This window comes from Amblyomma maculatum, chromosome 11 (assembly GCF_055883805.1).
Source record: "Amblyomma maculatum isolate TAMU_Amacu chromosome 11, ASM5588380v1, whole genome shotgun sequence".
In the NCBI taxonomy this organism is placed as follows: domain Eukaryota; kingdom Metazoa; phylum Arthropoda; class Arachnida; order Ixodida; family Ixodidae; genus Amblyomma; species Amblyomma maculatum.
The window spans coordinates 98,012,807-98,024,512 of record NC_139354.1 but is presented as its reverse complement, the minus strand read 5'-3'; the positions used below and the strand labels follow the sequence as shown (position 1 = coordinate 98,024,512).

The 11,706-nt window shown below is 50.5% G+C and overlaps 1 pseudogene; it reads right to left on the bottom strand.

Moving 5' to 3' along the window:
• Positions 1-7,824: 7,824 nt before the first annotated feature.
• On the bottom strand, positions 7,825-9,483 carry LOC146174475 (uncharacterized; annotated as a pseudogene).
• Positions 9,484-11,706: the final 2,223 nt, after the last annotated feature.

Below are 11,706 nucleotides of genomic sequence, written 5' to 3'. Positions count from 1 at the left end.
TTCCGACGTAGCCTGATTACTCGGAACTCCCAAAACTCACAAATATGATGTTAGCGAAATGGGCCACAGATTTGCAAGCCTGGAGCTTTTCTGGCTTTTTGAAAAATTTTTCCGCCTGAGTCCAGTCGGTTGGTATGTACCTGCTTGATGTGTTTCTTGGTGCATTCAGTGAATTTTCGATCGATTTCTTGTTCATATTATTAACCAAGGCTTTAGTGATGCTATCTATTGGTGGCGTGGGGTTCTATGTGGTGGATATAACAGCGTGCCTATGTTCATCAAATCAATCGATATTGTCGACCATAAATCCTGACTGCTCATTGGAGGGTCAAATTACAAAGTTAAAACTCAGCTACTTTGGTCATCTGATCAGAAGAGAGGAGTTGCCGGAGAAAGATTTGATGTTGGGAAAGGTTGAGGGTCGCCGGAGAGGGGGTAGGCAGCGAACGCGATGGTTAGATGGCATCCTCGATGCGCTGCAGATGAAGTTATGTGATGTTAGGAAGATTCACCAAGCCGGACCGGAAAGCGTGGCGTGACATGGTCCATAAGGTCGCGAAGAGTCGGACACGACTGAATGACTGAATTGAACTGAACTGATGTTCATCTATGGTAAGAGTTTCGTCCAGAGCGAGATTTGCTTTGCACGTGTATGGCGAGCAGTAGCTGACGTTCATTTTGTGGCCGATATATCGCTGTTTGATATCGTAGTTCCTTGTCTGGTCTTTAGAATTGGTGACTCATTATGTGTACGCAATTATTTTGATATTCTTGAAAATTTCGGACTTGGCATTGTTTTCAACTATGAGATCGCTTAGCAAGGCACAATTAATGTCACGTCTAGGTCCCCTGTAGCTTGTTGAATTACTGGTCCTAGTCCCGCTTTGTGCGCTCTGTCGAACTTTTAGCTTTGTTTGCATGCTTGCAGTGCGGCACTCCTGACTCTCAGTTCATGTTCTGCTCCAGTTGTTGAAGAAATCTCTAACTATGCGCTACAACTTGGATGACTAACTACTCACGCAGTTATGGAATACATTACCACAGGCTGGGAAAACGGCACTCTCCCCTTGTCTTAGTGCCATGCCGAAGTTTTACTTATTCCTAAACCAACCACTCACAATGTCCAGCTCCACGCCAACTCTCTCACATCGTGTATCTGTAAACGTTTCGGCAATGTACTGGAGAGACGCACTGAACACCTAGCTGACAGCAATCTCTCTCCCCATAAAATGGCAGCCTTCATCTCCACTTGCAAAAGCAAGATCTCGTGCTGCAGGTGACCACCGATGTCTTTGAACCGGTAATTCCAGGCCACATAAAGCTTCTCTGTGTCTGAATTTATTGAGACTTGAATTAGTTGATTAACGCACGTTCATCACAACACCCGCCTGTATTTTATATGCGTATGTATTTTGGCGTTGCTTATCAATCGCATTTCTGAGTTCTACTAGCCGAAACGAATCATTTCTGTACTTCCTTAGAGGGTCGGTACTTCTAATGTCTCAGTGGTCCCCCTTTTCCTTTCGAATATGAACATAATCTGACTCACTAATAACCACCCCAAATTGCAACACTTCTGCACACTCTCTATTCAACCGTCATCACTCTGTGGACCACGCATGGCAGTCATAGCAACATACCGGACATTTCAAAACACCGCCGTATTAAAACGAGGTCCAGAGTACTCTACTACAGTGTCTTTCATACCTGACTTGATTTTACACACCAAACCCTCCCAAGCAAATAGGAACACACTAAAGGAATAGGGCTCTAGTGCTCCGCAGCGAATTCCGAACTCCTCATCCTCTGTACTAACAATCACACCCTTTCCACCACCCCATAATGGTTGCTGTGGAAGATCGTCCCATTCTCGAGGTGGACACTCTACGTGCCATGCAACTTCAAATAAAAAATGTTGGCAGGAACAGCTTCATCAAAAAGAAACCCAATCAGGTAACCGGTAAAAACTAGCACCTAATGAGCAGTTTCGGGCCACCAGAGATGCATAAAGGAGGGCAATTTCTATTGTCTCGTCTATGGATTGTAGCAGGAATAGATTGTGATTTCTTAAACCACAAAACTGTTAGAAAGAGTGAGCCAGGATAGCTAGAACTCCGGTGTGTAAGCGCTGAGACGCACGCATTTGCAGTCTCATTGCTTCGTAGAGCCTGGCTGCTAGAAGTCTAGATGTTTGTCCAGGTGAGGTGGATCAGAAAGGATCGGCATTGGAGTTGATTCTCCAGCTGGTGACACTAAAATTCAGATTAGGCGGGAAATGCACAAGGGCTTGTACATAAAACCTTTGCCCAAGAACATGCATCCAATACATCACGAGGACCGCAGGAAGGCAAGAGCCAAAGCTTTACATGTTAAGTACGGGAAGTACAACGGGGCAGTCTATGTAGATGTCGCCGAGTATAGGGACAAGGACGCATTTGCAATTGCGGTGGTGGACGGGCGGGGACGCTTGATCGCCTCCGGATCAGTTAAAACCCGCTCCCCAGAAACTGCAGAGGAAGCGGCGATAGCACTAGCTATTACTAGTAGTAATGCTGACTTGATCTTCAGCGATTCCAAAACAGCCATCCGAAATTTGGCGAGGGGCAGAATATCTGTCACAGCGGCGCGATTGCTGAATCGGGCCACGGGGCGAGGGACTACGGAGGCGGAAATTGTCTGGGTACCAGCACACTCTGGGAATCCTGGGAACGAGACGGCTCACATGAATGCTCGAGGTTTCGTCAGCCGAGTAGGTGAGCCGGACGTTCCGGGAAGGTCCACGAGAGATGGGCTGGTATCCTTTCATGACATTACTAATCATTTCAAACTTGAGCGGAGGATTTACCCACCCCCGGACAAGCAATTGGTGAAGGCGCAGGAATGCGTCTGGCGACGATTACAGACTAGATGTTTCTTCAACCCATACGTGTTGAGCAAAATCTACCCGGACATTCAGCCGGAGTGCAAATGGTGTCAGGAATTGGCAACCTATGACCACATATTATGGAGCTGTAGCATAGCACCGCCACCGGCGGATATTATGCGTGATCCTTCCCTCGAGCAGTGGGAGGCCGTGTTGGCCAGCTCAGACCCGGTCGTCCAGACCAGGGCCGTGGAGTGGGCCACCCAGGTCGCCGTCAGCTATGGGTTGATGGCCATCTAACACGGAACCATCCATACATGCTCTCTGACGAAAATAAAGTTTTTCCATCCATCCATCCATCGGCATGATGCGAGTGTATCCAAATCAGCAAGGTATGGTCGCGCCACGCTCGCCGCTTGCCCATGTGACAAGCCAAAACTCATCGGACCAAGCTCGGCCGGCCAATCGGGTGCGAGGTCGGGGATGCACAATTGCCTTAGAACGGATCATCAACGGCAATTGACCTCAGACCAACGAGTGTACCTACCTAATCAGCCTAAAGCCGCAGTCGGGTGATGACTGGGCCATGGCTTACCCATGCGTGTCCTAACCACGGCCGCAGTCTTGCCGAGTCGGTGGTACTCACTGCAATGGGGTTTACCCAAAACAGTACATAGAGGGGGCCGGGCTTTGTCAAGGCGCACTTAAGCGGCTTTTACTCGTCACCTCCAAAAAGATTTTTGATTGATTGATTGATTGAAATATCTGCAGTTCGACTGTGCAAGGAAATTGCTGGTGCATGTTGTATTTTTAGATAGGCAGCTTTTCCTCGAAGTGGGCTCTGACTATGAAATATTGATAATATGTAATGGCGAAGCTCTTCAGATAGGTTAAAAGGAAGGAATAGTATTTAGCCTAAAAAGTCTACATACCGAAAAGGAAGATTAAACAGCACTTTTAACTCCACCGGGATGGTGCAGTGGTAAAACGCCCGACAATTGTCCGGCGTTCCCGGATTCGAACCCGACCACGGCGGCTGCGTTTCGATGGAGGCGGAACGAAGTGGCGTCCGTGTGCAGTGCGATGTCAGCGCACGTTGAAGATCCCCAGGTGGTCGAAATTATTCCGTAGCCCTCCACTACGGCTCCCCTCTCTCTCCTTCCACTTTCACTCCCAGCCTCATCCCTTCCCTTACGGCGTTGTTCAGGTGTCCACATAGCAAGTGTGACAGATACTGCGCCTTTCCCTTCCTGTGAATCAATTACTATCATTATTAACAGCACTTTTATTGGCTACTGTTCTGAATTACTCGAAATAGGCCAAGCATTCTAATAATATTGAACACCTTTCTCACAAATAAAGGGTAAAGCCTTATTTAGTTACAAAAATGTATCCACAAAATGTGGAAGCGAAACATCGAAGCAAAATATGGAAGCAGGATGTAACGAATGATATAAGATTGGTAGCTGTGAGAGTGTATGTGACAAGTGATATATAAATTTCATGTCATGCCTAGTATTGCCATGCGGGTCGTTATAGTCTCGTCATGAGTCACTCACTTGTCATGGCCAGTTAGGACGTATATTCAAACTGCAAGACCATGTGCAACATTGCTGTATAAGGCAAAGTAATGACCATGGCTAGTGTCTATTCAATCCTCTCCAAAGTGCCTAGTCACGATGCAAAAAAATACTGAGACATGACAGCGAAATGTGCAGAGTCGTGTCCCTCGAGGATGTAATAAAGAGCAGCCAACGACATTATTTCCGATTTCTCCACGGCAGGTCTGTTCAATGCACTGAAGGGTTTTTAGGTTTTGAGCCTTCACAGCATTTTTATTTGGGCTTTGAGCTTCAAGGCTGAGTTCAAGACCTCACTGTTCCTTGTTCGTACCTGCCCTTCTATTCCTTCGCTGTAACTAGCCATCGCTTGACTGCTGTCGTCAGGATTTTTATAAAAATGACTTCACTCATGAACACGCTCTCTCTCATCAAGCAATGCTAAAAAATATAGCAAGAAAAATAATATTTCAGTTTATATTCCTTGAAAGATGTCAAAGACTGTTACTCCGACCATTATCATAAAAATTATCAGGGTGATCTGTGCTAAGGTTCGGCGTTGTGACCATTGGATATCTGAAGTTGAATGAAACATGGAGTGTACCACAAGTACCCACCTATTAGATGTCGCAGCTAATTTAATCGAAGCGCTCAAAAATAAAATTTTACAGTCAGGAGCAGAAAGCCAGCTATATATTTCGTGTAACCGCATTGAGGGCCAAAAAAAATTTTTGTTCGCAATATTCAATGCGCCTTATTTTCTTGGAGTAATTAAGTGCTCTTCTACGAACCCCTAACTTCGCTATTTGTGGCAAAGAATCATCGAGTGCATTTTCCCCGTGTAAAGTACAAAACCCAGAAAAAATAAAACTCACGTGGCCAGTAAATTCAATTCCGGTCTCAGCTCAACGGTTAAGCGCCGCGGTAAACCTATAAGGGCGGATGGTTTGTTAGCAAGCGACAGCAAAACCACCCAATGTGACTAAGTTTGCTTCTTTTGATAGAACTGACAAATAATGCGCCCTCCACTTATATATTTTCAAGTATTTATCCTCGTTGAAAAGAGCCGCGCACTCCGTATAACTTGCGTATACACGCCTTAATTGGTTTACAGGAGCAATGACCACCGACATGTCAGCCGAGCTCTTCAAGGGGGACACACATTACGGTTTCAGGTTGTTTCATTCGATGAAGGTGTGTTTGAGAGCAGCCCAGTGGCTACACGCGACTAGAATGGTAATAAATATTTATCTATATTCCACGCGCTTTAGTTTTTGCCGAGAAAAAACTTACCTTCCTCAGCATAAATTAGAGGCTGTTTCTGAAGGTGGTATCCGAATCTAGAAATTCCATTTATTGTGGTGTTGATCTATATTTCGCGCACTTCCTTTGTTGCCGAGAAAAAAACTTGCATGTCAGGTTTCCTCAGCATAAAATATAGAAGTTGTTTCTGAAGGTGGTATCCGAATCTGGAAATTCCATTTATTGTCCAAGCCCCGCCGTGGTGGTGCAGTAGTAAGACGCCCGGCTACTGTGCCGGACTACCCGGGTTCGATCCCAGCCACGGCGGCTGCGTTTCGATGGAGGCAAAATGAAGAGGCGTCCGTGTGCTGTGCGATGCCAATGCATGATAAAGATCTCCAGGTGGTCAAAATTATTCCGTAACCCTCCACTACGGCTCCTCGTTTTCTCTTTCCACTTTCACTACCATCTTCCTTCCTTCCTCTCTCTTATGGTGCGGTTTAGTTCACAGAAACAAGTGTGACAGATACGGTGCCTTTCCATAGCTTTGAACCGACTAATAATATTATCATTATTCGTTCTTTAAAGTGAATAGTTAGTACTTGGATCAATTACTACTAACAAAACAAAATATTGCCGGTGCCAGGAAAAGCGCCTGTCAACAGTATGCGACTGGCTAGCAGATTACATTTTAGCCTTGGGTATAATTGGCAAGAAAAGTAAAACTCTATATAAAGTTACAGCTGCAAAAAGAGATAATATATATGGGAAAATTTTTATTGCAAACAGACTTCCCTTATGAATACTATGAGTATCGCGGCCCTACGGCTTTTCCTTTAAAATCAGCTTTATATAAGTAACAGAGCATATATTCCTGAATGGAATAAGCACTGAACTAAAGATTACAGATTAACAGCTATAGGTACACATATTGAAAGTCGACTTTTTACATGAAATTTCCCATTGACGTGGATCTCAGCCCGCCTCTCCTTGAGAAACTTCACAAGAATGCTGAATTGGGCGAGTTAGTGCATTAAATGTAATCTCATTCAGAAGACGGATGAGATCTGTTAAAGCATCTACATATCCTTTTTTCCATTTTTGCACAACTCATTATATATCGAAAATGAAGTTTAGGTCTTATGCACCCCTGTTTTTATTGATGTTACAGATCGAATGAATTTTGGGCCCAATACACCACTGTTTTTTATCTCTTCATGAAACATCACAACCAGCACGTTACACCATCTTGAGTACACCGTTCACCTTATGTTTGGTGCTCTTTGGCCTGAGACTCCCTTGCGCCATTAAAATCCATCATCATCATTATAGCTACGCAAAAACGAGAAGGCTGGCAACATCTAAGCTGCTTTGTTATCGAACTTTCGTATTTACAGTGTGGCACGCAATATGGAATACCAAACATATTCTCTCGAAATCGTCTCCAGTTTGCTTCGCTTCGCGCGTAATCGTACAATCGCATCTGTCACACTTTTATGCCTCATCGCCGACTATATTATTTTTTTTTGACGGTGTACATTAGCCGGTTTAGGTTATGATGAGGTGCTCACTATCGATGTTTTGTCAATATTCCGAGAATCTCTAGCTCTGTTGCGCACTGACCATTCCTGCTGCTTTGATATTTGTAATATTAAAGACAAAATAGACCTCAGCTGAACGTCAATTTGGATGACTTTCACTTGCGACCTATAATTGCGCCCCGATTAGATGCATGCTTAGCGGGCCGCGCGTGAAAACTCCTAAGCCACAGCAATGTCATTTGCACTCAAGAAGAGATGTTTTGACATGTGAAGGGGTACACCATCTCTAAGGGTGATAAGGATTGCATATGTGATTAATCTCGCACAAAAAAATGAGTGACGAGATAAGTGCAAAATACCAATTTTGTCATCTATACGGAAGCGCCACCAATGGAACACTTACAAAGGCCTCATAGCACAGACGCAAAAGCGCACGCCCATGGGGTGGTGGTGGTGGTTGTTCGGAAGAGGAAAGGGGGAGTGCACTGGCCGGTTGACTGCCGACGGTGTCGACACCGCCACTGCCGAGTGCAGATAGTAGGAGAAGGGGGAGGGGAAGAAAGATTAGAGAGAAAGAGACGCTGGCGCTGCGCGAAAGCAATCATGCCCCCCAGGGTGTCTAGAGGAGGTCGACGAGGCCGGTTGCCGCCAAGAAGGCGAGGAGCAGGCGAAAGGGCTTGTCCGATGTCGGGCCACGAGGGAAAAGAACCTCTTCTGAGGTGGAAGAGGGGAGGGAAAGGGATCGATAGCCAGAAGAGAGGGTGGCACGCTGCAGTGCGAAGGCTGGGCACTCACACAGGAGATGGTCGAGTGTCTCCTCCTGGTGTCCACACTGGAGACATGCCGGAGAGGGGGTGAGGCCGAACCGGTAGAGTCGGGAAGATGTCCGAGCGGAGCCGACTCGGAGTTGGAGAAGAAAGGACCGGTCGGCAAAGAAAAGGCCCTTGGTGGGAAGCGGACGGGGGGGGAGATCCGCCCGCAACTCTGGAGTCCGGGTGTTCCAGGAGGAGGTGGCGTCGGATGACGTCCCTCGCCACGTCCAGAGGTCCCACCGCAGAGCTGGTGGGGGTGCCAGGATCGTGGGCAGTCCTGGCCAGGCAGTCGGCTGCCTCGTTGCCCGCCACTCCAGAGTGGCCCGGCACCCAGCAGAGGGTCAGGATGGTGCCCCGGAGTCCAATGGTGGTGAGTCTTGTGGCCAGGCTACGCACCATAGGAGGGGCACCATCCGCTTTCTGGAGGAGCTGGAGGGCAGAGCGGGAGTCTGTGAGGATGGCCGCCCTTAGGATATGCGGACTCTCCGCCAGGATGTCCGCCGCCAGGTGGAGGGCAGCCAGCTCGGCGGTGGTGGAGGAGGCCACAAATGGCAGCCTGGCTTGCCTGCACATGCCGAGGGCTGGGACAGTGCAGGCAGCCGCAGCCGATGGGCAGGGCCCAGGAAGCACAGATCCGTCGGTGAAGAGCTGGGTTGCCCCAGCGAGGTCCTCCTCCAGGAGGCAGGCAACCTCCTGCTGTAGGCATGCAGCAGCCGCAGTCCTCCTGGTCCCAGCCCCAGGGAGGAACAGCCGGATCGAGTACGGCCGGCCCAGGTCCGGTCGTGGTGGGAGAGGATGGTCCTCACTGGTGCCACCCACGAGCTGTTCGAACTCGTTCGCCAGGTGGCCCATGCGGGAGCGAGGGCAGCCCAGAAGGCGGTCCAGGAGGGGGCGGCCATCAGGTGCATTGTGGAGGCGCTCGATGTGTTGGAGGGCTGTTCTCCTAGCCTGGAGCTCCATCGGCCAGCACCTGGCCTCAGCAAGTGTGGCTGCAATAGCTGTACTGCGGGGGAGCCCCAGGCAGAGCCTGATGACTGCCCGTTGTCGCCGCTCGATGGTGAGGAGCTGGGCGATGGTGAGGTGGACCAGGGGGAGGGCATAGAGGAATTGAGCCACAGCCATGGCTTGGAAGAGCCGTAAGCCCAGCTTGGCTGTGATGCCTCGTCCTCTTGCCATGAGGGCCCGGATAGCCCCCTGGACCCTGGTAGCCTGGGACAGGAAGTGGCGGACCGCCGGTCGCCAGGTCAGGCGGTAGTCAATCCGGAGGCCCAGGTAGCGCACCTCCCTGCTCCATGGGAGTTGGCGACCGTCCACAGAGAGGAAGGTGGTGCCCCGGCGGGCTCCCGGCCTGGTGTTGAGGAGCATGGCCTCTGTCTTGCTGGGGGACAGGGCCAGGCCGACCGAGAGCAGGAACGCGCTGATCCCATCCATGGCCTTCTGGACGCTCCTGATGACCTGTGGCCTCTGACGGCTGGGCCCCCGGCACCAGATGGCGATGTCGTCTGCATAGATGGCTATGCTGACTGGGTGCCGGAGGTCCCGCGGCAGGACATTGGGCAGGAGGGCCAGGACCAGGTTGAAGAGGAATGGGCTCAGCACACTTCCTTGCGGGACTCCTCTCCGCGGGAACCGGGGAGCGCTGGTGACACTGCCCAGGCGGACCTGGACCTTCCGGTTGGCCAGGAAGCCGGAGATGTAGGTCAGCATGCTTCCGTGGACACCCAGAAACGCCAGGGCCTCCAGGATGGCCTCATGGGAGATGCCATCGAACGCCCCCCGGATGTCGAGCAGGGCCAGGCAGACGATGTGCCTGGAGTGCCGGGCGTCCTCCAGGGTGGACACCAAGTCAGCTATGGCATCTCCAGTGCATCGGTGCCGCCTGAAGCCCACCTGCTGCTCCGGGAAGTAGCCTGCCGCCGTGGTCACCCAGGTGAGGCGCTCCAGAGCCATGGCCTCCATGACCTTGCCGGGCGCCGAGGTCAGGGAGACCGGTCGATAGGAGGACAGCTGGGTGGGCGGCTTGCCGGCCTTGCGGATGGGGACGATCATGGCGGTCGTCCAGTCCACAGGAAGGTCCCCAGTGCTCCACACCTGGTTGTAGCACTCCAGGAGGTCCTCCCGCAGTGCATCGTCCAGGTTGCGGAGCATCTGGTAGGTCACACCATCAATGCCCGGGGAGCTGCGGCGCTTGGTCCGCTGGAGGGCCATGGTGAGCTCCTGGGCAGTGAATGGGACCGTGCAGATGGCCACCAGGTCTGCAGGATCCACTGGCCACGCACGCCCATGAGCGTGACAGGCTTCTTTTATGAGCAGATGAAGTCAGCCGGCTTGCCCGTTATAGTTCAGTGCAGGCGCGCTAAAATGGCGCTGAGCTCTGGCGGCCGCCGCGCCACATGCGATGCTTGGCTCCCCTAGTGGAATGCACAGGAATAATTTCAATCAAAAGCAGATCTTTAATCGTGCATTGACATCGCGTAATACACGTAAGTCTTATTTTCGCCTTCGCCGAAACGCAGGTAGTTGTGGTGCTGGTGGAGAACACAATTATTGTACATTTTGGAGGTTTATTTGATGCGTAGCCTTAAGGGCCTCGACCTTACAGTACTGGATGGAGACTCTAGTCAGAAACCCCACTGGCGGTTGCAGCCGAGCAGGGCGCCTCCCAGTCCTCCCTGGAAGGGTTATTGACAAGGGGAAGGGATGGGTTTCGTTCGCAGGTCCATACAATGTGGTAGGTGTCTGACACCTCCCCACAGTAGTTGCACTGGCCAGTGAATTGTGAGTCAAAATGTTGAAGTACTGCCGGGCACAGCACCGCGCTGGTGAAGAGGCGCAGGGGCAGCCTCTCGTTCGCTTTTCCTAATCCTTTGCAGGGGTTAGGGCATTTGCGATGCGAGTTTATAAAACATTACAATATCTTTCAATGTGTAGGCCCGATTGGAACCGATGTACGCCTCCGATTCGAGTCCTTAGGAAACTGCCCGGAGAGAAAGCGAGCGGGCGGCAGTGTCAGCTGCCTCGTTCCCCGCAAGACCCTGGTGGCTAGGAGCCCAGACGAAATATCGGCACACGGGGTCCGTGTCTCGACAGCAATTTTGAATTATTCCATAGGCTAAGGGGGTGGTCCACCCTTGCTCGACGCTCCGACAAGCCCCTCGTGAGTCGGTGATACGTAATGTATTTAGAAGTGTGGTCCGTGGCGGCGAGTGCAATGGCTACCTCTTCAGCGTGGGTTATAGATTTTGCCTTGAATGTAAAGCGATAGACTGTGTTCCCGTTGTGGATGACTGCGGCCGCATGCCAGCCCTCCGGATCACGGTTCGAGGCATCCACGCAGAACACACCTGATTTGTTGCCATAAGTGCAATGGCCACCTCTTCAGCGTGGGTTATAGATTTTGCCTTGAATGTAAAGCGATAGACTGTGTTCCCGTTGTGGATGACTGCGGCCGTATGCCAGCCCTCCGGATCACGGTCCGAGGCATCCACGCAGAACACACCTGATTTGTTGCCATAAGTGCAATGGCTACCTCTTCAGCGTGGGTTATAGATTTTGCCTTGAATGTAAAGCGATAGACTGTGTTCCCGTTGTGGATGACTGCGCCCGTATGCCAGCCCTCCGGATCACGGTCCGGGGCATCCACGCAGAACACACCTGATTTGTTGCCATAAGTGCAATGGCCACCTCTT